Below are 22,599 nucleotides of genomic sequence, written 5' to 3' on the forward strand. Positions count from 1 at the left end.
CCCAGGCACTGGGTACATTTGATCCAACTCTTCCAGCTGAACTAGATGTGCATGCAACCCAAGAAGGTTTTGGCTGGGGGCTGTGGCAGTGCCAGTGTTCTGTTCAAATTCCAATTGGGTTCTGGTTACAGATTTGGCATGGAGCAGAAGAGAGAGACATCATGGTTGAAAAGCAGTTATTGGCTACCTATTCTGCATTGCAGGCAGTAGAACCAATAACTCAGACTGTAGAGGTTATTAGAACAACTTTACTGATTCAGGGGTGGGTAAAAGACCTAACCCACATTTCTAAGATGGGGTGGCCCAATCACAAACAGTAGCACACTGTGTCACTTATCTTAGAGAAGCCGTGTGTCATCATCCTCCACTGAAGGAAGAACTGCAAAAGATACTTGGGCCAGTAACATACCACAGTGGTTACATACACCTGAGGAAATAGTGGTTACTTGTCCAAAGAGTCCTGTACAGGAGGGGAACTACCCTACTCCAGAAGATGCCTGGTACACAGATGGATCCAGCAGAGGGAACCCAAGTAGGTGGCGAGCTGCTGCATACCATCCCTCAACTGAAATGATATGGTTCGAAAAAGGGGATTGACAAAGTAGCCAGTGGGCTGAGCTACAACCTGTGTGGATGGTGATAACTCAAGAGCCCGGCAACAGCACACTGAACATCTGCATGGACAGTTGGGCAGTCTACCAAGGACTCGGTCTGGATAGCTCAGTAGGCCACTCAAGACTGGACGATCCATGCCCGACCTAATCTGGGGCAAAGGGCTGATATATGGAACACTGGTTAGGCACAGAATTGTACGAGCATGCCACTGTCTCTGGACATCAACCCTTGCGGTCACCACGCAATGATGAAGCTGACACACTGGCTTGAGTCTGATGGTTAGGAAGTACATCACCAGAAGACACAGCCTACTGGCTGCATCAGAAATTATGACATACAGTACAGAAAGCAATGTGGGCAGCAGCCAAAGCATGGAGGCTACCATACGGTTACCAGATATTGTCCAGGCACGTCAGGACTGTGACACTTGCTCATGAATGAGACCAAGACCTCTGCCAGAAACTATGGCCCATCTTGCTAGAGGACACAACCCATTGCAGCAATGGCAGATCGATTATATATGTCCCCTTTCTCTATCCAAGGGGGCCAGATATACCCTAACTTGTGTTGATACAGCGAGTGGACTGATGCAAGCCTATCCTGTAGCAAAGGGAAACCAAGCCTATACCATCAAAGCTCTAACTAGATTGGTGGTGTCGTATGGGACTCCTAAGGTCATTGAGAGTGATCAAGGTACACATTTCACAGGTGCAACTGTGCAGAAGTGGGCTGAAGACAACAAAATCAAATGGCAGTTTCACCTGCCCCATAATCCAACGGGAGTAGGCCTAATAGGAAGATATAATGGGATCCTGAAGGCTGCTCTGAAGGCAGATTCACAGTCCTTTCAGGGGTTGACCAAGAGGCTTTATGAAACCCTGCAAGACTTGAATGAGAGACCAAGAGATGGCAGACCCAGTACGTTAAGAATGTTGCATACAACTTGGGCCTCCCCACTTTGGATAGAAATTACAGGCAAGGAAAACTCACTCAAACCACAAGTTGGTACCATGAATAATCTTCTGCTCCCTGTCCCTTGAGGACCTAGACCCTGGGAGACACAAGGTAAAATGGCCTTAGAAGGTGCAAGCAGGATCAAGATGGTGTGGTCTCCTTGCACCTTGGGGGAGATTGTTAGAGCTTGGGAGATCAGTAAACCCTTCAGTAATCAGTGCATGGCCAGCAGAGGTAGCAGTTGACACTCCTGTTTTCATTGCAAAGCGGAAATTAATCATATCCATATGGCAAATTAGAACCCTTCCCTCCCCCACCCCACCCCTACCCCCCTTTGGTACCTGATACAATGATTCAGCCACAGATATCAGGCCAAAGGGTGTGGTATTGAAGACCAGAATGCACCCCAATACAGGCAGAGGTGTTGACTCAAGACCAACATACAGCCTGTATCTTACTGTGGAGGGCAGACCTACCCCTCCTCATACGTATTAAACATTTGTTTTACTCCCTTTGAGGTTATAAGTTCACAGGATGGCTGGCAGGAGCAATATCACTCCAGCATGCTCCAGGGTCCATGAGGAAACATTGTGACACCTTGTGGTGCACCGCTGAACTTTTGGGAACTGGAGAGCATAAATCAGAAGTGCTACCAGACCTTGAAGAAGATATGCCTTAAGAATATCAAGTACTGGCCCAACAGAACTGTGAAAAGACTGCCAATGATTACTTTTATTGTCTTGACATTCTATGTTGCAGTGGGTGTTGCACATGCATTGCAATGTACATTGTGGTTTGGGCCACCAGACTGTGGGGGCTCACCCCCTACCTGCTCAGTCATCTGTTCATGCTGTTAAGGGATGGAGTGTAGTGGAATTCCAAGGTCACAGCCTGAACAAATGGGTGAGCTACATGAGTGCATGGGTGCCTGCAGCGGGATTGGGGGGAGGATCCAGAGCCACCCCTTCTGTCTCCACAATACTTCCCATGCAATCTGAGTCTGCACAGGTCCCTCTTTTCCCCCGACCCTTCTCTCTGGCAGCGCAACAGTATGAATGGGGGAGAGTCATATTCCTTAACTCATCTCTTTCTCCAAACTGTTACTGGGAGGGGTGAGTTAATTTCTTTTTGATATCTTTTCCTGTTGCACCTATTTCTCAAATAAAGGCTCTGTCATTACCTTTATTTGTTCCACATAATTATAAAAATATTTGCTATACATGAAGAAAAAATTATAATAATAATAACAATGAGAGTGTATTTGCAAGCAAAAAATTTACCATAGTTTTACTGTACCTTAGCTAAAAGATACTTTTTTTTTTTTTTTTTTTCAGCTGAGATACAATCTGGGAAGCTGATTTAGATTAATTTGTTTCACTTGAAACATTTTAAGTGCTTACAAAAAGCAAATCAGTTACCATGACTCAGCTTTTGAAAACACACCAGCTTATGTTTATTATCTTGTGTCAGTAAATAAAGTATGTATTTTAACATAGAGCAATTGAACAAATATCAAACTTTTTTTAATGAAAAGTGTTGTAATATTTTTTTCACACCCATGTTAGATGTATGCATTCTAATGAACTAATTCATGTCTTCTGCATCTTTATTATTCTCTGTTCATTATGAAGAACGTCCAAAATGCTACTTCACATGCAAACATACTACATGTCTAAATTAGGTCCTTGGTTATAACAATCCACATGGCTCGCAGTTCTGCCCATTGGCTGCTCTGACTATCCCCCTTGTTAAACCAGACTGTCTTGGTGGAGGGATGGTACGCTATCGCTCTCCACTTGCTCGGGTTGTCCTTGCTGGACCCATCTGTGTACCAGGCATCTTCAGGAATAGGATATTTCCCCTCCTGAACAGGACTCTTCTCTGGTGGAGCAACCAATGTTTCTTTTAGTGCATCACTATGATACATCACTGGGCCTAGGATCTTCTTTTAGTGGTGATGAAGACAGAGTACTCCTCTGGCTGAGATAGGTGACCCATTGTGTCACCATTTGTGCTTGGGCCACTCCTGTCTTGAGAGAGTCCTGTCCTAAAGTCCTTAAGTCCACCAGCAGGGTGGTCTTAACTATGATCTCAGCCATTTGGGTTATAAGCTCTACTGCCTATAATGCAGAGTAGGCAACCAACAACTATTTTTCCAATCATACTATATCTTTCTTCTGCTCCATGCCAGACCTGAGATCAGAACCCAACAGGGGTCCAAACAGAACTCCGGTGTTGCCACAGGCCCCAGCCAAAGCCATCCTGAGTGACATGAACATCCAGCTTGGCTGGGAGGGTAGGATCAGCTGGACTTGTTTAACTGTCAGAAAGCGTCCTGTTCCATTCTCCCCCAGTCCCATAGCTGCCCCTTCTTCATGAGTCTGTACAGTGGCCTCAGCAACTGTGCCAAGCGAGGTATAAAGGAGCGCCAGTACCCCAATATACCTAGAAGCTCCTGCAGCTGCTTGGGTGTTGTAGGGACTGGGAATGCCTGAATCTTATCTATGACAACACTGGGTAGTCCTTTGGTCTTTCCTAACCAAACTACCCCCAGGAATTCTAAAGACAGGCCCAAACCTTGCACCTTTTGAGGATTTATAGCCCATCCTCTTTCTTGCAGATAGGTAGTTAATGGATCTGCTGCCTGTCCTACCACATTCAGTGAGTCAGATGTCAAGAGGAGATCATCAGTATAATGATACAAGTTAACATGATCAGGTTTTCTCCAATTAGTCAGGTCACACACCACTAGATTATGGCAATATGTTGGCAAATGCACGTACTCCTGTGGCAGGACCTGAAAGGTCTGCTGGCTGCCTGCCTGCCCCCCACCATGTAAACACAAACACAAACTGATCTTGCAATTCTTCAGCAATTGGAATATTGAAGAACACATTTGCTAAATCTAGGACACAATGGTAGGTTTTTCTCTCTCTACTCAATGTGTCCATTAGGGAGGCAATAATGGGTACAGCAGCATGAATAGGCAGCTTGACCTTATTTAATTCTATACAATCCACCATCATTCTCCATGTTCCATCCAACCTTCGCACTGGCCATATGGAGGAATTATATGGGCTATGTGCAGGTCTTATAATACCCACTTTTTCTAATTCCTGCACACATTCTTGATATTTCATCTTGCCCACCGGGAGTCTATACATTAGTATTCCAGTGCAGTTTCAGCAGGCAAATAGGCTCATGCTTCATGTGGCCTCTCAATATCACCTGCACTGCCTGGACAATAATGCACCTTTGTCGAAGTCTGAACTCTCCCACAGCTGTCTGGAGAGCCAGACCCCATAAAATATCTATGCCCAAGATGTACTTGTGGACTGGAGCAATAGACACTTTATACTCCTGGGGTGAGAGACACCCAACCCCCAGTTTCAATCATGTTTGGGTGACAGAAATGGTCTGTCCCCTAAAACCACCAATCATCACTCTCTCACCATTGAATTTAGTCAGGTCTCTGTAAATTATTGATGTTTCCGCTCCTGTATCAACCAATGCCATAACTCTCGAGACCAAAAATTGTTAATTCTACATATCACCTGCAGTCCCACCTGGAGGCTCTAGGGGAACTAACATCCCTTGTCGCACCATAAACTCTTCTATGGCAAAGTCTTTTGCCTCTGATGGCTCAGGCATTGTGGTCTGAGACACTTGAGGAGGCTTCCTCTTCCTATTAGGGACTATAAAATCTAAGTTCCATGCTGTCATTGGTAATTGTCAGTAATTCTTACCCTAGGATTTTGGGGGAAATCTTGAAATTTTTGTTTGCCCTTCAATTGTTTCCAAAGCTGGAGGAGGATGATTGTGCTGGTGATCAATTTTAGCAAATTGGACCCCAGCCCTGGTTAGGTCATTAAACATTTGCTTTTGGGCAACCTATGTGGGTCCTGACTGAGGAGTTCATACAGCTGGCCTCCTAGTTCTAGTTACTGGCAGGACCTCTGCTTTTTCTAGTGTATGAATACTACGTCTGGTCCGCAGGTGCTCTGTGTCTTCCAGATCAACCACAAGTTGGGCAGCCTGTTGGACTACTGATTCTGAGGCCACCAGGGGGTTCAGTATAGAAACTGAAGTGCCATATAGATGCGAAGGGGCCTGCTGCAAGATCAAGTCTCTCATCCCCACTGAAAACCTAACCATATCAGGGCTGTCAAAACTACCTTCATAGATTGATTCTCTAATACCCAAATCACAGATGTAATTTTGAAGGTCCTCCAAGGAAGACCACAACCCTGTATGTAACGGAATGTCTGATTATTCAACCATAACATACTGCATGCCACCATTAACCAATCTATTATAGAATGGCTTTCGTAGGCGTATAGGACACCTGCATATCATCTCTTCCTAAGGGCAGGATGCACAGTCATCATGGCCAATTTAGGTATTTCTGGCCTGTTAACCATAACACTTACTGCCCCGGAGTCCCATAATCTTAATAGCCAAGTAGGTACACTTTTCCTAGGCTTCTGCCAGTACCTTTGTATTAGGTCCATTACCTCTATTGCCATGTACAGCCGGGCTGCTACATGTAAGCAACTTTCAGCAGGGTGCCACTGATCAGGGGGCACCCCATCGCCTATCTTTTTATCTTTGTTTTTTTTTTGTTTGTTTGTTTTGTTGTTGTTATTTTTGAGTTATAATAGGACAGATCTCCCAGGGATCTGTTGCAAAGTTTTAGAATTTTTATTTTCCTGATCAACCAGGTCCACTGATTCAGGAGTCCGGTCATTATTGATTAAAATATTGTGGACCTGCCCTATCAGAAAATTCAAAGTTGTTTTCTTTTCCCCATCAATATACTGAGTTCTTGCTCTAGCTTTTCAATGAGATCTCACAATAACTGGTTTTCATTTCCTAAGGTATTGGCCCTCATTTCAGCCTGGTTCAAAGCATTTAACAGTGGCCATACTATCATAGAGACAGTTAACTACCACTCTTTTATAACCAGTGTATCTTTGCCTAGCCCATGAAAATAGTCTACCACGTGGAATGGGAAGATATTTTCTACCATACACAGGGGACCCCATTTTTCAATTATGGTTGCTAATCCATAGTAAGGAGATCTGAGAAATCCTAACCAGGAATCATTTTGTCCAGAGGAATAATATTCTCCCCCCAGCCCATTTATAGATATTTCAGAAAAAATACATAAATATTTTAGTATATTTGGCCTGGCTTGCTGTATGTATAGTCAATAAATACACAGTATGGCATGGTCAGATTTGCATCCACAGATAGTATAACTAGAAAAATTATAATCAGAAACAGACAGAAAATGCTCACCCGCATTGTAGTCTTACAGAAAAAAAACTCCAAAAAAAAGTAATCCCCAGAAAAAAATGTCCTTCCTCAATGGCAGTCAGCCCTTAAATGGGGGGTCCAGGAGAGGTGGAGCCAGGCTCCACCCCCTTCCAGTCACACAGGTGAATTGCCTTCACCTGTGCTCCCACAGCTGACTCAGTGCTTGCCTCAGCTGACCAATCAGAGCTTCAGGCCGTGATTCAACAGTTCCATACAGTCTTTGATTAGCACATTGATCACAAACGGTTTCTCAATCACTGGTATTTATTTCCAGAGATTCTGGTAACCCTAATTTTGAGAACTTAAATTCTTGTTATGCAAAAAAATACTTATTTATTAGTTTTTAAAGCTCTCTATCTAATTTTATGTTCTCTATCTCCTTTCATTATTTAGTAACTTTCTTATCTGTCTCCATTCCAAGGTGAAGAATTCTACTAAGTTATTTTTTTTATAGTTGTTGTTGAAGAGCTATTTTTATTGATGTGCGGAAATCAGACCCTGTAGCCAGTAAGGATATAGAGCAGGCATGTGTTTATTGGTGATGCGCGTACACCCTGGTGCAAGAGGGATTGCTCCACCAAACTTGCACACCATCAGGAGAAATTGTGCTATAGATATAGGTTGAACTGATGCATAATCAATAGTTGACAGGAATTCGGATACATATTCATTACATTCCTGAGAGCCCATTAGCATGCAGTCCCTCCTCCCCTTGCGCGTGCGTAGTAGGTCGTGATGATGAAGGCTCATAGTCTTCCTCGCCAAGGCTCGTAGTCTTCCTTGCTGCAAACTTCTGACTCCGAAGGGGGGGCATCCCCTGAACCGGTTTCAACTTGTCCTGTAGACATCTAATCACCTCCCTGCCAAATGTTTTCAAGCTGCTCCCCAGTCCTTATCTTTATGGCCTTCATCCTCCTTGTTATTCCAGACCTTGTTATTCCAGTGTCTGTGAAAGTGCTTGGAATCCCTTGTTTCCTAACACTCTCTACATAAATTATCTCTATTTGCCCCTTATTTCTACTCTGTGAAGCTACTTTCCCTTTTCTTGCTGTGAGGCCCTTCTCTCTTTAACTACAGGGTCCTGTTCTCACTCTTGACTATCTTTGATCAGTCCTGTTATCATTCTACATATTTGAGTACCCTTTCACTTTCTTGTGTGATCTTTATATGCTTTTGTTGCATGTTTTTTTTTATGTTCAGCTTTGTCTTTCACTTCTCTTTTATAAGATACAGAGATCCTAAATTTATCTTGGTACAATATATAGGTATCTTGTAGACTAATAATGATATAACAAAGTTTTCTAATGTCTAAAAGTCTCCAAAAAATATTGCCACTTTTTTAGGTACATTAAATTTATCTGCATATATACAGTTTCTTTAAAACCACTGTAAATCTCAAAAAAAAAAAAAAAAAAAAAAAAAACCACTAAAATTCCTTAAAAACTGGTTAAATTTGAGTAACAGACTATGTTTTCCTTCAAAGGAACATACCAAATACCCATCTCTGAGTTTTATCTGAACACAGAAAAAGACCTAGGATGCAGTAACTCTTTATATAGAGAAAATACAATTTGTTAGTTTTGAAAGCTCAGGTTAGCAAATTGATTTTTGTCTCCCCTATGCAGTCTTGAAGAGATTTTTCATAGAATTTGCTAAGGTTGGAAAAGACCCACAGGATCATCCAGTCCAACCATCCACCCATCAACAACAGTTCTCACTAAACCATGTCCCTCAACACAACGTCCAAAAGCTTCTTGAACACCGCCAGGGTCAGTGAATCCACCACCTCCCTGGGCAGCCCATTCCAGTGCCTGACCACCCTTTCAGAGAAGTAGTATTTCCTAACATCCAGCCTGAACCTTCCCCTGGTGCAGCTTGAAGCCATTCCCTCTCGTCCTATCACTTATACGAGAGAAGAGGCTGACCCCCAGCTCACTACAACCTCCCTTCAGGTAGTTATAGAGAGAGCAATAAGGTCTCCCCTGAGCCTCCTCTTCTCCAGACTGAACAACCCCAGATCCTTCAGCTGCTCCTCATAAGGCCTGTGCTCCAGACCCCTCACCAGCTTTGTTGCCCTTCTCTGAACATGCTCCAGGGCCTCAGTGTCTTACTTACAGCGAGGGGCCCAAAACTGGACACAGTACTCAAGTACTCACCAGTGCTGAGTACAGGGGGACAATTACTTCCCTGTTCCTGATGGCAACACTGTTTCTGATGCAAGCCAGGATGCCATTGGCCTCCTTGGCCACCTGGGCAAACTGCTGGCTCACGTTCAGTCGAGCATCAGTCAGTATCCCCAGGTCCATTTCTACTACACAGTCTTCCAGCCACTCTGCCCCAAGCCTGTAGTGTTGCCTGGGGTTGTTGTGACCGAAGGGCAGGACCCGGCATTTGATCTTGTTGAACCTCATCCCATTGGCTTCAGCCCAGCTATCCAGCCTATCCAGATCCCTCTGTAGGCCCTCGCTACCCCCAGGCAGATTGACACTTCCAGCCAACTTGATGTCACCTGCAAACTTACTGAGGGTGCACTCAGTGCCCTCATCCAGGTCATCAAGAAAGATAGTTGAAGAGGACAGGCCCCAGCACCTGACCCCTGGGGAAAACCATTTGTGACCAGTCGCCAGCTGGATGTGACTCCATTCACTACCACTCTCTGGGCCCGGCCCTCCAAGCCAGTTCCTTACTCAGCCAAGAGTGTACCTGTCCAAGTCACGGGCTGCCAGCTTCTGCAGGAGAATACTGTGGGAGACAGTGTCAAAGGCTTTGCTGAAGTCTAGGCAGACTATTTCAACAGCCTTTCCCTCATCCACCAGACTGGGTCACTAGATCAGAGAAGGAGATCAGGTTGGTCAAGCAGGACCTGCCCTTCGTGAACCCATACTGGCTAGGCCTGATCCCCTGGTTGTCCTGCACATGCCACGTGATCTCCCTCAAGACAATCTGCTCCATAACCTTTCCTGGCATCGAGGTCAGGTTAACAGGCCTGTAGTTCCCCAAATCCTCCCTGCAGCCCTTCTTGTAGATGGGAGTCACATTGGCAATTTTCCAGTCTTCTGGGACCTCACCTGTCAACAAGGAGTGCTGATAGATGATGGAAAGCAGCTTGGCTATCACCTCCGCCAGTTCCCTCAGCACTTTCAGGTGAATCTCATCCAGTCCCCATGGACTTGTGGCAGTCCAGTTGGAGTAGTAGGTCTCTGACTGTTTCTTCCTGAATCGTGGGGGGTTTAGTGTGCTCCCCAACCTGAGACTACCAGGTCGGAGAGTGGAGTACCCTGAGGATAACTGCTCTGACTTGTAAAGACAGATGTAAAGAAGGCATTCAGAACCTCTGCCTTTTCCTTATCCTCAGGTGGTCACATTCCCAGCCTCATTCAGTAAAGATTCTCCCTGGTCGTCCTCTTACTGTTGATATATTTGTAAAAGAGTTTCTTGTTCCCTTTTTACCCCAGCAGCCAGGTTGAGTTCAGGCTAGGCTTTTGCCTTTCTGATTTTCTCCCTGCACATCTTAACAACTTCTTTGTATTCTTTCTGGCATTGCCCTGTCCCTTCCTTCCACAGGAGGTAGATTCTCTTTTTCTCCTGCAGCCTGAAGAATAGCTCTGTATTCATCCACGCTAGTCTTCTTCCCCACTGGCTCATTTTGGGGCCCAGGGGGACAGCCTGCTCCTGTGCCTTTAAGACTTCCTTCTTGCAGAGTGACAAGCCACCTTGGACCCCTTTACTCTGAGACTGAATCTCAGGGGACTCCCCCTACTACTTTCCTGAACAATTCAAAGTCCGCCCTCCAGAAGTCCAAGGTAGCAGTTTTGTTGTTCCCCCTCCTGAATCCACCAAGAACTGAGAACTCTACCATTTCATGGTCACTCCAGTCCAAGACAGCCCCTGACCTCCACGTCTCCCACCAGACCTTCTTTGTTTGTGAACAGCAGGTCTAATGGGGCAGCTCCTCTCTTAGGCTCTCTCACCTGCTGCATCAAGAAGTTATCCTCCATACACTCCAGAAACCTCCTAGACTGCCTCTTCTGCGCTATGTTGTATTCCCAGTATATGTCAGGGACGTTGAAGCCCCCCATGAGGACAAGGCCTGACAATCATGCTGCTTCTGCCAGATGCTTGTAGAATACCTCATCTGTCTCTTCATCCTGGTTCGGCAGTCTTTTTTTTTTTCAGTTTCATTTTCCAGCCCGATAATTTTCAATGACTACCATGTAGCTGCAACAAACTCTGAACAATTATTTTTTGTCTCTTCTAACCTGCCCGTATGTTCCCTGTCTGCTTCTTCAGAACTATACTGACAAATTCCTCCTCCATTGGTGTCTCAATTAATACTTATTCATTTTAGTCTCTTATAAGAATGCAGACAATTGCTCACAAGAAAGACAGAATTTTCTATGGATGCCACCTGGACAATATCCAGGACAACATAAACAGGCAACCTTCCCTCCTATTACCCAGTAACTTTGTGTAAAAATTCCTACAATAATCTGTTCAGACATAAGACTTGGATAATTCCTTATAGGCTGTGCTCATTTTCATAATTCTCTTCTCTCTCTTGTGTGTAATCAAGTTAGCAATCTAAATCTCCTACAGAGTCTTAAAAAAAAAAAAAAAAAAAAAAAAAAAAGGAGAGGAAAATAGAAGAAAACAAACAAACAAAAAAAGAAACAGTGCCAAGTATTTCTGCTTAATGTTCTTTGTATAATGAAGTCATAAGTCTCCACTGAAGGTGTGTGTAGTTAATGTTCCTTCATAAGGCATGTTGACAAAAAAATTCCTGTAGCTGCAACCAACAATATCTTGAAACATGGAAACACGAAACAAAGTCTAAGTTAGCATGAAGATGATGTTGTGAAAATAGTCTGCTTGCTTAGATGAATTTAAAGAGATTTAAAAAGATCCATCTAACCATACAGGAATTTAAGAATGTGTTAACTCTACAGCAGAGGACTGTCCGATTTCAAAAGTAAATCAGGTATGGCAATCAAATTCTAACATCAGATCAGCAATATCCACGTACTAGTTTTATAGTATCTGTATGAATGTGACTAATTAGAAAACTGAATATAATATATAAACAAATAAATAAGTTAATATAATATTAATGTATAGAAGTCATCACTCTCAAAAATCTCCTAGTGATTGCAATACTTCCCGTGCCAAAGAACTTAAAAATGTAGTTTGTTGTGAGCAAGAAGACTTGCTTAAGACCTGCATAAGGCAGACAGTTCACACAGACAGTAATGTCGGAGAAGCCAAGTGTATTACATTATTAATGAGCAAATTTATAATGATGTTTCTTTACAACAGCAGTTGTACAAAGGCTTGTAGAGAGAAACTGTGTGGAATTTTCTGCTCCACGTGGATTCATACAAGTTGTCAGGAACCAATGAGTTTTCAGAGAGCTGGCCGATACCATTACAAGGTCTCTCTCAACTATTATTCTATGGTCTTGGTTATCTGGAGAGATTCCCACTGACTTGAAGCTGGCAAAAGTTCCCATTTTCAAGAAGGCCAAGAAAGCCTGTCAGCCTTACTTCAGTGCCTGGTGAAATTATGGAGAAAATTATGCTGGGAGTTATTGAAAAACACCTGAAGGACAATGCATTCACAATAAATATGCTTTCATGAGGAGAAGGTCCTGTTTAACTAACTTGTCTTAAAGAGTGAAAGAATGTGAAGTGGAAATCTCAGGAACAGCAACCAGAAAACTAAATGCCGTGTAATAAGTAACCAACCTGTAATAGATAGATCTTCTCTTAACAACTGATCAAGACCTTGCAGCATTTATTTATCTGTTTATTTGGTTTGTTTGTTTGTTTGTTTGTTTTTAGGTTTGATTATGAAGGTGAAAGATTAAAAACTTTTTTTTTTTAATTCACACAACTCATGCAAAATATAAATATATATATAACCAATACGCCAAACATAGAATTTAAAAAAAAAAGTGTAAAAAAAAAAAAGAGAAATAACCTATTGCCAAGTCATCATATTATTAACTGTATACCAAAGAAAAAATGGATAATGACAGAGAAGTAAGTAAAATTGCCGTGAACTCTTATAAATGAGCAAACTAATAAACCCTTGGGTTTATACTTCTGATCTATGGCCCATTTGAGAGGATAGGTGGTTAGAAGTAAATTGTTTGCAATAAAGACTATCTGCATAAACTAGAAGACCGTTTAGAGCTATCACCTGTTTCTTGTTTCTAACAAGCAAGAAGTTTCTGTTAATAAAAGCTTTTGCTGAGAAATTAAAATGAATATGTTGTAAGAAAAAACAAGGTCTTTATACTTTCATTTCAGATGGTGATAAAATGCACTTCAAAGCACAATTACACATTTAAAATTTGAAAACCAGTATTTGTGTTCACTTGAAATAGCATGAATTGAAACTGGATAATCTCACACATTTAAAAGGAATTTTTTATTTCCACACTACTTTTCTTCTATTTTCTGCTACTCTAGAGTAAAAATTGCACCCATATAAGAAGAAAGGGATTCAAGTGAACAAACATGGTGAGTCATATTAACCTTATCTATCCCATAAATGAAAGCTGATCTTGACAGCAGTGTGATTTTTGAAAGTGATATGATCTTTTAAACTGTAAGACAATTTCTGATTTAACTGACCTTTTGATAAGATCACAATCTGTAGGAGAAAACATATATTATCAGATCATTTAGTTTCAGTTTTAGATTTCCATCTATTTTCCTAGAAAATATCTCTGAGCAGAAAAAACTATGATGAGGGATGTGATGCTCCTGATTTGACTACTGCATAGAAATGTTCCTAGGCTGGTATGACTGCAAAATATTCATCAGCAGTTCAGAAGTCATCTTTGTACATAGCTTCAGTCAAACATGTCAAGAGCTGTATAGAAAGACAAAGAAGTCAGTACTATAGAGAGGCTTCATGTTCTTCTTTGTGCTCTGCTCTTCAAAAGGCATAGGCTTGAAACATTGTATGAGGCTAAATTCTGAGATGGGTTTTCAGCAACACTCCTCACAGTAACCCATATTTAGTCATATTTTGATATTATTTCCAGGTGTACAATTAGAATATTCATTTGTCTTCTAGGATCGTGTAGTGTCAGAGGTTAATGATGTTTACCGACCCTTTTAACCTAAGCCACTCTATGATTTTATGATTCTATAACTGTCACCAGCACAACTGTCATTTATCAGGCCTCTCTGTATGGCTCCTTTGTTCTCAGCATTCCCAACTTCTAGAGATTGCAACAATATACTTGCTCACAGGATGAAGAAATTGTGACCAGCCCATGTATTCCTTAATCTCAGTCACTGAGAAGTGGAGGATGATCTTTGAAGAGGTCTTGTTCATTTTCAAATTCTTTTAACAAAGTAAGTTTGCAAGATTCAACATGCTGATAAAACAATGCTTTCAGTCATTTCACAGCTCCAAGTTAAATACAGGAAAAAAGTTTGTTGTAGAGATCTTAGAGGATTCAGAAGCCAATCTCATGAGATATATATTTACATCTCTGGGCAACTTGTGTCGGTGCTCCATCAGCTGCAGAGTACAGAAGTGCTTCTTGGAGTTCAGACAGAACCTTCTGTGTTCCAGTTTGTGTGCATCACCAGTTGTCCTGGCACTGGGCACCACTGAAATGAGCCTGACTCTACCTTCATTGCATCCTTCCTTTGGGTACTTATATACATTGATAACACTCCTTCTGATACTTCTTGATATCTGATATTTTTCTACGCTACACAGTTTCAGTTCTCTCAGCTCCTCTTCATAAGGAATATGAATTGTCTTTGTGTCCTTTTGCTGGACAGTCTCCAGTATTGTTCATGTCTCCCTTACACAGTGGAGCCCAGAACTAGACAGAGCAGGTATCATCTCATCAGTGCTATGTAGAGGAGAAGAATGATCATCTTCCTCAGTCTACTGGCAACACTCCTAAGGCAACACAGGACACCACTTGCCTTCTTTGTGGCAACACTTCACACTCATTGAACTTGATGAGGTTCCCATCATCCCATTTCTGCATTCTGTCATGGTCCCTCTTAATTTCCATGTCTTGTACCAACAATGGTGCTGCTCCATTCAACAGTGAACCCATATTTTCAGTGATTTTTTTGATTATTTGATTGATTTTTCTAGCAATATGTTTAATAGAAGTTCCAGAGGTTAGCTGTTATCATGATGCTGTAAAGTTTTAAACATCGTAGCATGGAGCAGAATCATCACCTTTTTATTTATTTATTTTTCCCTCAAGACTATATTTCATGATACATAGTCTGATTTTCTATGTGCAATGCTAGTATATCAAGAAAACAATCAAGAGACAGTGAAATATTTTGCTTCAGGTCACTTGGACATTAACTGTGGGGCCATCCTATGTGAGGCCACAGGTCTCAAGAGAGTTACTAGTCAAATGACTTATATCCCTGTTCTCTGTGGTTCAGATTTTATAGCTGAACAATTAATAGCTCTTCTTTGATAGTCAAGATGAATCATTTTGTCTACTTCTGTTCAGCCACAAAGTTCATTTCTCTCTGACTTCTGTCTTCAGAAAATGTTCTTCAAATACAAACTGACCCTGAAAAATCTTGAGGAAAAAAAATATGCTGAAGTCAACTGAACTTGTTGAACAATGTCTTGATCTACAACCAAGACAGATCTAAATGAAACAGAAAACAAAATTAACTTTCAGAACAATTTTTCATGAAGCACAAAGACATCTATAAGAACATATCCATGTCGCATAAATAGATGAACATGAAAAAGGATTGAAAAAAAGAAGAGACAAATTGACTCACATTTAGTGTTCACAAAGCTGCTGACTTTTTTTCCAGGGACAACTTTTGTAGGTTCACTGAAGAGAGATAGTAAGAATTTCTTCTTTGATAGCAGCATTGCACAAAGTATTTTCTTGTTTGAACAATAATTCATAGAATGAAAGCTGGTTGTTAGATTTCTGTTCTTTGGTTTTATTTCCAGATACTATTTCATACATATCAGCACTAAATAAATGTTTTACACCCAAGAAGCGGTAACAGATTTTTCTTACATGAAAGCTTTCTCTCAGTATGATGAATAATATAGAAGTGTTCTGTAAGTGTTTGCATAGGACTCTTCACAGAGGTTTCCTATGCAGGCCTACAACAATGACATAAAAAAATTGCCACCTATACCCAATAAAATTACTTTTAATTAATTAAATTAAAATTATTAATTTACACTTTTCTCTAGATTGTATGTATGCCTCTTCAACATTAATGTCTCTTGTTTATTTCCATGGAAACCAGAACAAAGTGTAAAATTACTCTATTTCATTGAGTAAATTTTCAGCTACAAAACACTATTTATCAACATAGTCATCACCATTAGCTATACATCTTCGCTGGCAATGAACCAGAGCCTGTATACCACACTCACAAAAATCTACAGCAGTGAACATGAACCGCTGTTCACAGCTGCTTTGATGGTGTAGTTACTAGGAAAATGTTGCCCATGCAGTTCATCTTTCATTGGCCTGTATAGACGGAAGTCAGAAAGTGAAAAATCTGGACTACACAGTGGATATTGTAGGACAATACAACCAAGGTTGGCAGTATGCTCCATGCTCTTCAAGCCAGCATGAGGCCAGGTGTTACCGTGTTGTAAAAGAAAGGTTGTCTTCTTCTCTGGCCTGACTCTGGAAGCCTTCAGATCAGTGTATGCAATGTACAGGCTAGAGTTGATGGTTTGTCCAAGTTCCAGGAAATGCAGAAAGATCATTCCTTTCCTGTCCTAAAAGACAGTGCACATCACTTTACCTGCTGAGGACTGTGTCTTGAACATTTTCTTCAGTGAGGAATTCACGTCTCCATTCCATAATGGACTGATGTTTTGACTCTGGCTCATACTGGTGAAACCACATCTTGTCACCAGTAATGATATGATCCAGGAAAATGTCACTTTCAGGCTCTTATTGTTTCAGTTGGTGCTGACAAACTTGCGTATTGTCTTCTTTCTCTTCCTGTGTGAGCATTTGTGGGAGCCACTTGAGCAAACTATGTGATATTCAAACATTACCACAATAGATTCCAATGCAATGGAGACAATAGTCACACAGTACCCTGGTGGTAATTTGCTGATTCATACAGACGACATGATTGAGAAAATCATCACTCATTTCATGATGTGACAGCTGTGCATGGCCATTCAGAACATGGTTTGTCCTTCATGTATTTTTTGCCATTGCTGAAACACACCACTCACTGACTCAGTGTGCTCACATCTCCACAACATTCAGCAAGAATCAATGAATGTCAGTGAATGCAATGTCGTTCATTTCATCCCTAATGTTTAAAAATCCTTTCTTACTGTCCTGCAGTGATGAAATACAGATAATGAACAAAGAAAGCTATATCCAGTCATTACTTAAATTAAGCAATCACAGATGGGATAACATCAGTTTATGGAAATTTATCACCTGTCTGAGAACAGTATACTGTTGTGCAGTGGGTTTAGTCACATCATAGTTGCATTATTATCTTCATCCACATTCTTTTTTCTGTTTTTGTTGTTGTTTTGTTTTGTTTTATATTCTTTAAGAGAATAAAATGAGCACAATATTTTTTTGAGAAATCTCACTTTGATTACAAGCTATAGCAACAAAAGAGCCTAGGGCAAGACTAAGTACTTTCTTTAATGAATGCAAGTAATATACAATTCCTGTTTACTTTCTTATAGATTTTGGGATGAGTTATACATGCCCTAGATTCCAGCAACAAAGAGAACTTAATTTACATCCCATGGTTTTCCCTCCAACTCCTGGCTACTAAATCTTACAGAAAGTGCTCTGTCCTTTGCTGATTCAGTTACAGTGTTACGCTGTCCTATCTACTGCTGCTGCAAAGTAAACCAAAGCACAGAAAAGATAAATTGTACATGACTATTAGAAGGGAGAGGGAAGATGGATGGTTACTTTCAGTAGAGCTTATAATTATTTATCTTAATTATTATATTAATGACAATTTAAAAAGCAAACTGAAATTTAACTATTCAACACCCCTATCTTATCATGAACTAAGGTCATAGACTGACATATAGGCCTGACTTACAGGTTTTCAAAAGTCACATTGGTATTATCAAGATCTTGTAGTTTACATGCACCTCTTAGACTGATGGTTTACCCCAAAGAAAAACCTCTTCACATAGCTTCTGAAAATCAAATATAGTCAAAATACTCAGAAATTGTGACTGTTATGGAAATTCTGTCTGCAAACATAACAGCTGTTGAGTCTATCAGGTTCATGAATCTGTCTAAGTAGTCCAAGTGACAAGCCTGTAATACCACTGCATGTATTAAAAACCTCTATGCTAGAATAAAAAGGTGAAAGATTTACATATATTTTTGTTAAATTCTGTCCTCTAACTGGATTTCTTTATCTTAGTACAACCAGTCCACTGAGAAACTAGAGTCTTAATTTTCTTTCTTTTTGTACACATATATATGTATAAGGTTATTCAAATTACAGCTATATAAATTGCAGCTTCTTTTTCTTTTTCTTTTTTTTTCTTTTTTTTTTTTTTCCCCCCTGGATTAAACCTGTGAATTAATTTCCTGATATTTCTTAATTTTTCCATATGTCACGGAGTTACCTAGATAGATCTGTGCCCGTGACAGGGGGGCAGTAGGCTCGCAGGCCCCCTCCCCCCCAGCTTCCCGAGAAAAAACAGAGCAGCAGCAACGATCTAAGAAGGAGAACTTCTTTTACTAACTACGATGTTGGAATGCAAGATGACACGATATAATACAATCTATAGAGTAAGGATAATAAATCAAATGAAATGAGAGAGAGCGAAACAGAGCAATAGAGAGAGAGAGAGAGAGAGAGAGAGAGAGAGAGAGAGTTTCCGAAACCGAAAGCCCTACTTGATGAAGGCGCACAGCTTGGAAAGCACGCCCACTCCTCTCCCGGTAGCAAGCGAAAGTGAAGAAGACCGCGCACAACCAGATGACATATCTTCCGTGATGTATCTTCCTTCTCTGACCGTGAGGTCCTCTGGGATACATAGTTCTTCTCTTTTGTCCATGATGTTATGATGTGGAATACCAATAGCAAAGTTACAAAACCATGACACCATATTTCCTAATGAGCAGCATTTTACAATTTTACAATTTAAATTTTACAGTTTAATTGTATCATTTGGAAAAACCATTTCTATCATGATTATTGAAAACAATCTTAATTGAATAGGATATTAATTACTTCATATTACGTGTACTCAAATACTTCAGAAGATGATACTGTACTATTTCTAAACATCATAGACTCTGGCAGTCAAGGATTTGCAGTAGAGTTTTCTTATTGTCCTAAAAATTTGTTGTATTATTAATAGTTGAGCTCGTTTTCTCCAACAAATGTAGTAATGAATTCTTAATTGTTTTACCATCTACACAGATTATGACATTGCCAGCAAAATTGAATGTGTTCTTGAGAAAAATAAATAACAGTTTATTTCCTTTACTACCTTATGTATCCTCCACCTCTTAGTTCTATCACCTTTTCACGAGTCAGTGCTTGTCTTTTGTATTTACCAAAGAAGAAAAATAAAGGCAGTGGCAGAAGATCAGCCCCCACCTCCCACCTTCAAACATGTATACATTGTTAAATCTATTTTCAAGAATCTGCTGTCATCATACATGTGTATGTTTTGAATAAGTTAGGTTGCATTCTGTACTCATCTACCAGAGCTTTAGGAAAACATGAACATCATGAGTCTTTCTTTTTCCAGTCATGATGATGAAACTACCTCCCTTTGCATCACTTACACATGAGCTACGCGCTGAAGAACTGAAAGAACAGAGAGGAAAAAACAGCTACAGACAATTTTGGACACTGTGGTGTGACACTGCATCATTATCAACAGCATGTCTCTGTCACTGCTGAAAACAGTGTCAGAGTGTTCTTAAAGACTGTGTTCTTAATATAGATATTCCTCAGAGAAAGTTTTTAACCTGAACATAGTCATATCAGTAATCTTTCTTCTGTCTCTTCAGTTAAACCTGAGGAAGAAAACTTACTGAAGACACATTTTCAGGAGTTCTATTTTTCTCAAGGTCATTTTAAAAGATTGAAAGAATTAAGCATTACTTAGTGACACAGTGCTTGATTACACTTTTAACATCTCATCAATGTTCTCCACTGAGTTATATTTTTCACTACCTGATCTCTGAGTTTTCATTGTTTTGTTTTCTGTACTTTGAGATTTTGTTCATTATATTAAGGTTCAATCAGAGGCAAGGAACAGGAAAGGTGAATTAAATAAACAATCCTTCATAATCATGAAGACATGATCTTCATTCCCTTCCTTGACAATATCTGCTCAGGTAGTCATACAAAATGCGCCAGAGAGATATAACTGGTGGAAAAATGTGAGCAGTACTTTTTTTTTTTTTTTTTTCATGCTTGTAATCCCATGTCTTTTCACAGATGAGAGTGATGAATTATCATCAACACAACACAGCATTTTGATGTGTCCTCTTGCACATGAAAAACTGGGCTGAGACCACCTGAACTCATTTCTCTTGAGATTTTGAACAAGTATAAAAAATGGTTTTGTTTTGCTCTTGGTAGGCCTCAGAAATGAAAATGCCAGTATGTCGAGGACAACACATCAATCTAATTTGCTACTTGGGTTCTAACTCCTATTCTTCTACTAAGTTTTAATTATAAGAGACTGTAGATGCAAACAACTAGTAAAACTCTAATTTATTAATTTTCAAGTAATTTGGAGAACTTACTTAATTAAAAGAAATTTATAGTGGAATAGAAGGTTACAGGGAAATCACCTGATGCCATCAAAACACAATTTTGGTTCTTTTTGCAAAAGAACAACTTGGTGTTTTACACTGGGATGATTTTTCTTTATTATCTTTCTGTATAAGACAAGAATATAAATAACAATTTAGAAAAAAAAATGTTTATCTAAAATAGCTTATAGGGAAGAAGCTTAGATAACTGAGGTTACATGCAAATATTATTTCATCTTCCTTCTTTCATCCAGGCAAATAACAAGAATGATTTATAATGTCTTCTGATTATTGAAAAAAAAAAAAAAAAAAATATTGGAAAAAAGATATTCCAGAGCGCACAGATTCAGTTTAGGAAAACTTCTAATGTTCTAGAAGATTATATACCTTTCTAATTTTTGTGAGGAATGGATTCTTTGGATACAAGTAGCATTGTCAACCATATTTTTTTAATTATTTGAAAGTAAAAATCCTGAAGTGTTTTTATATATTTTTTAATATGTTTATAAATGTTACCTGTTTTTTGAGTACATGATGAAATCTATCATTAGCTAAGGTAATTTAGCAATAAAAAAATCTACATCCCTTTATCCCCTTTTTTATATGTTTCTTAGACTCCAACTTTAGTATGCTGAAGTATTCTGTCTTTACAATTAAGAAAAATCAGAGATACTTCTTGTAAGAGTTTTCTATGCATGTATCCTTATGTGAGGTGCAATGTATTCTGTAATTAAAACTACTGACACAAGTTATGACCTGAAGTGCTATGCAATAATTCTGCTCCACTAAAATGAGGTTTAACTTACTTATACATACTTGTACGCTAACTTCACACTATACAATAATACATTCAAAATGTTACATAGAAAAGATATAATTTATGTCCTTCTGTCGTAATTGATCATGAGCTATCAAAAATATTATAGTTATTTTCCACGAAACATTATTAGAGATAAGACTATTGAGATTTGATAACACATAAGCTAAAGTTAAATCAGACCACTTTTATCTTATTAATCTACTGAGGAAATACTGACATTTGATGACATGAATAATACAGTGTATTAGGAGGGTTAAGTATTTACTTCAAATATTGGTCTCCTGGCAAAATATTACTTCACATTTACTGAAATATGAAGTACATATGCAACCACAGCTTTATTGTATCTGTTATATAGATTAATTTCAGACCTTAGCAGAACCAAAGCACATCCTGTTATCGTATAAAGTTTAGCACACACAAACATTGTAGGATTCATGCTACAATTTCTTGCAAATGGTTGAAGTTGTGCACTTCATATGCTTTTCTGCACATAAGTAAAAGGAAAACTTGTGATCAATTAAATGAGTTTTATAAGTTGAATAATACCTCTGACTTAACTCATTTGTATATGGTTGGAATAAGCTTACTGGTAAACATAGGCTATTGTGAAACAAAAAGATATTAAAAACAGTCTACACATCACAGTATTATGTTCAGCTAGTGAAAAGCAAAGTTACCCTTTTGTTTTTGAAGTGGTAACTGTAGCAATTGGACACCCACAGAAAATGAATGAAAGAAATTAAATTTTATTATGTAAGTGGGTTTCCTACAACTACTAGAATGAATGGCCTGAAGCCTCAACTTGCATGAGTGAGTATATCCATTGCATATCTTACTACATTTACAGATATTTAGAAATACAACTGAATAAACAAAAAAATAATATTGATAAAAAGGTGGGGTTTTTGTTTGTTTGTTTGTTTTAGCTATATTCTTAGTCAATTTAAACGGTAAGAAATTCAGTAACTTACATTTCTGTGAGAAATCTAAGTTGCTAATTTGAGATTTAGTTTCAAATGGAAACTATTGACATCAAATAAATGTTGAAAATCCCTGCTCATCTTGCACCCTAATCCTACAGCAGATATAGCTTCACAATATCTTGTTATTC

This window comes from Gallus gallus, chromosome 1 (assembly GCF_016699485.2).
Source record: "Gallus gallus isolate bGalGal1 chromosome 1, bGalGal1.mat.broiler.GRCg7b, whole genome shotgun sequence".
NCBI classification, from domain to species: domain Eukaryota; kingdom Metazoa; phylum Chordata; class Aves; order Galliformes; family Phasianidae; genus Gallus; species Gallus gallus.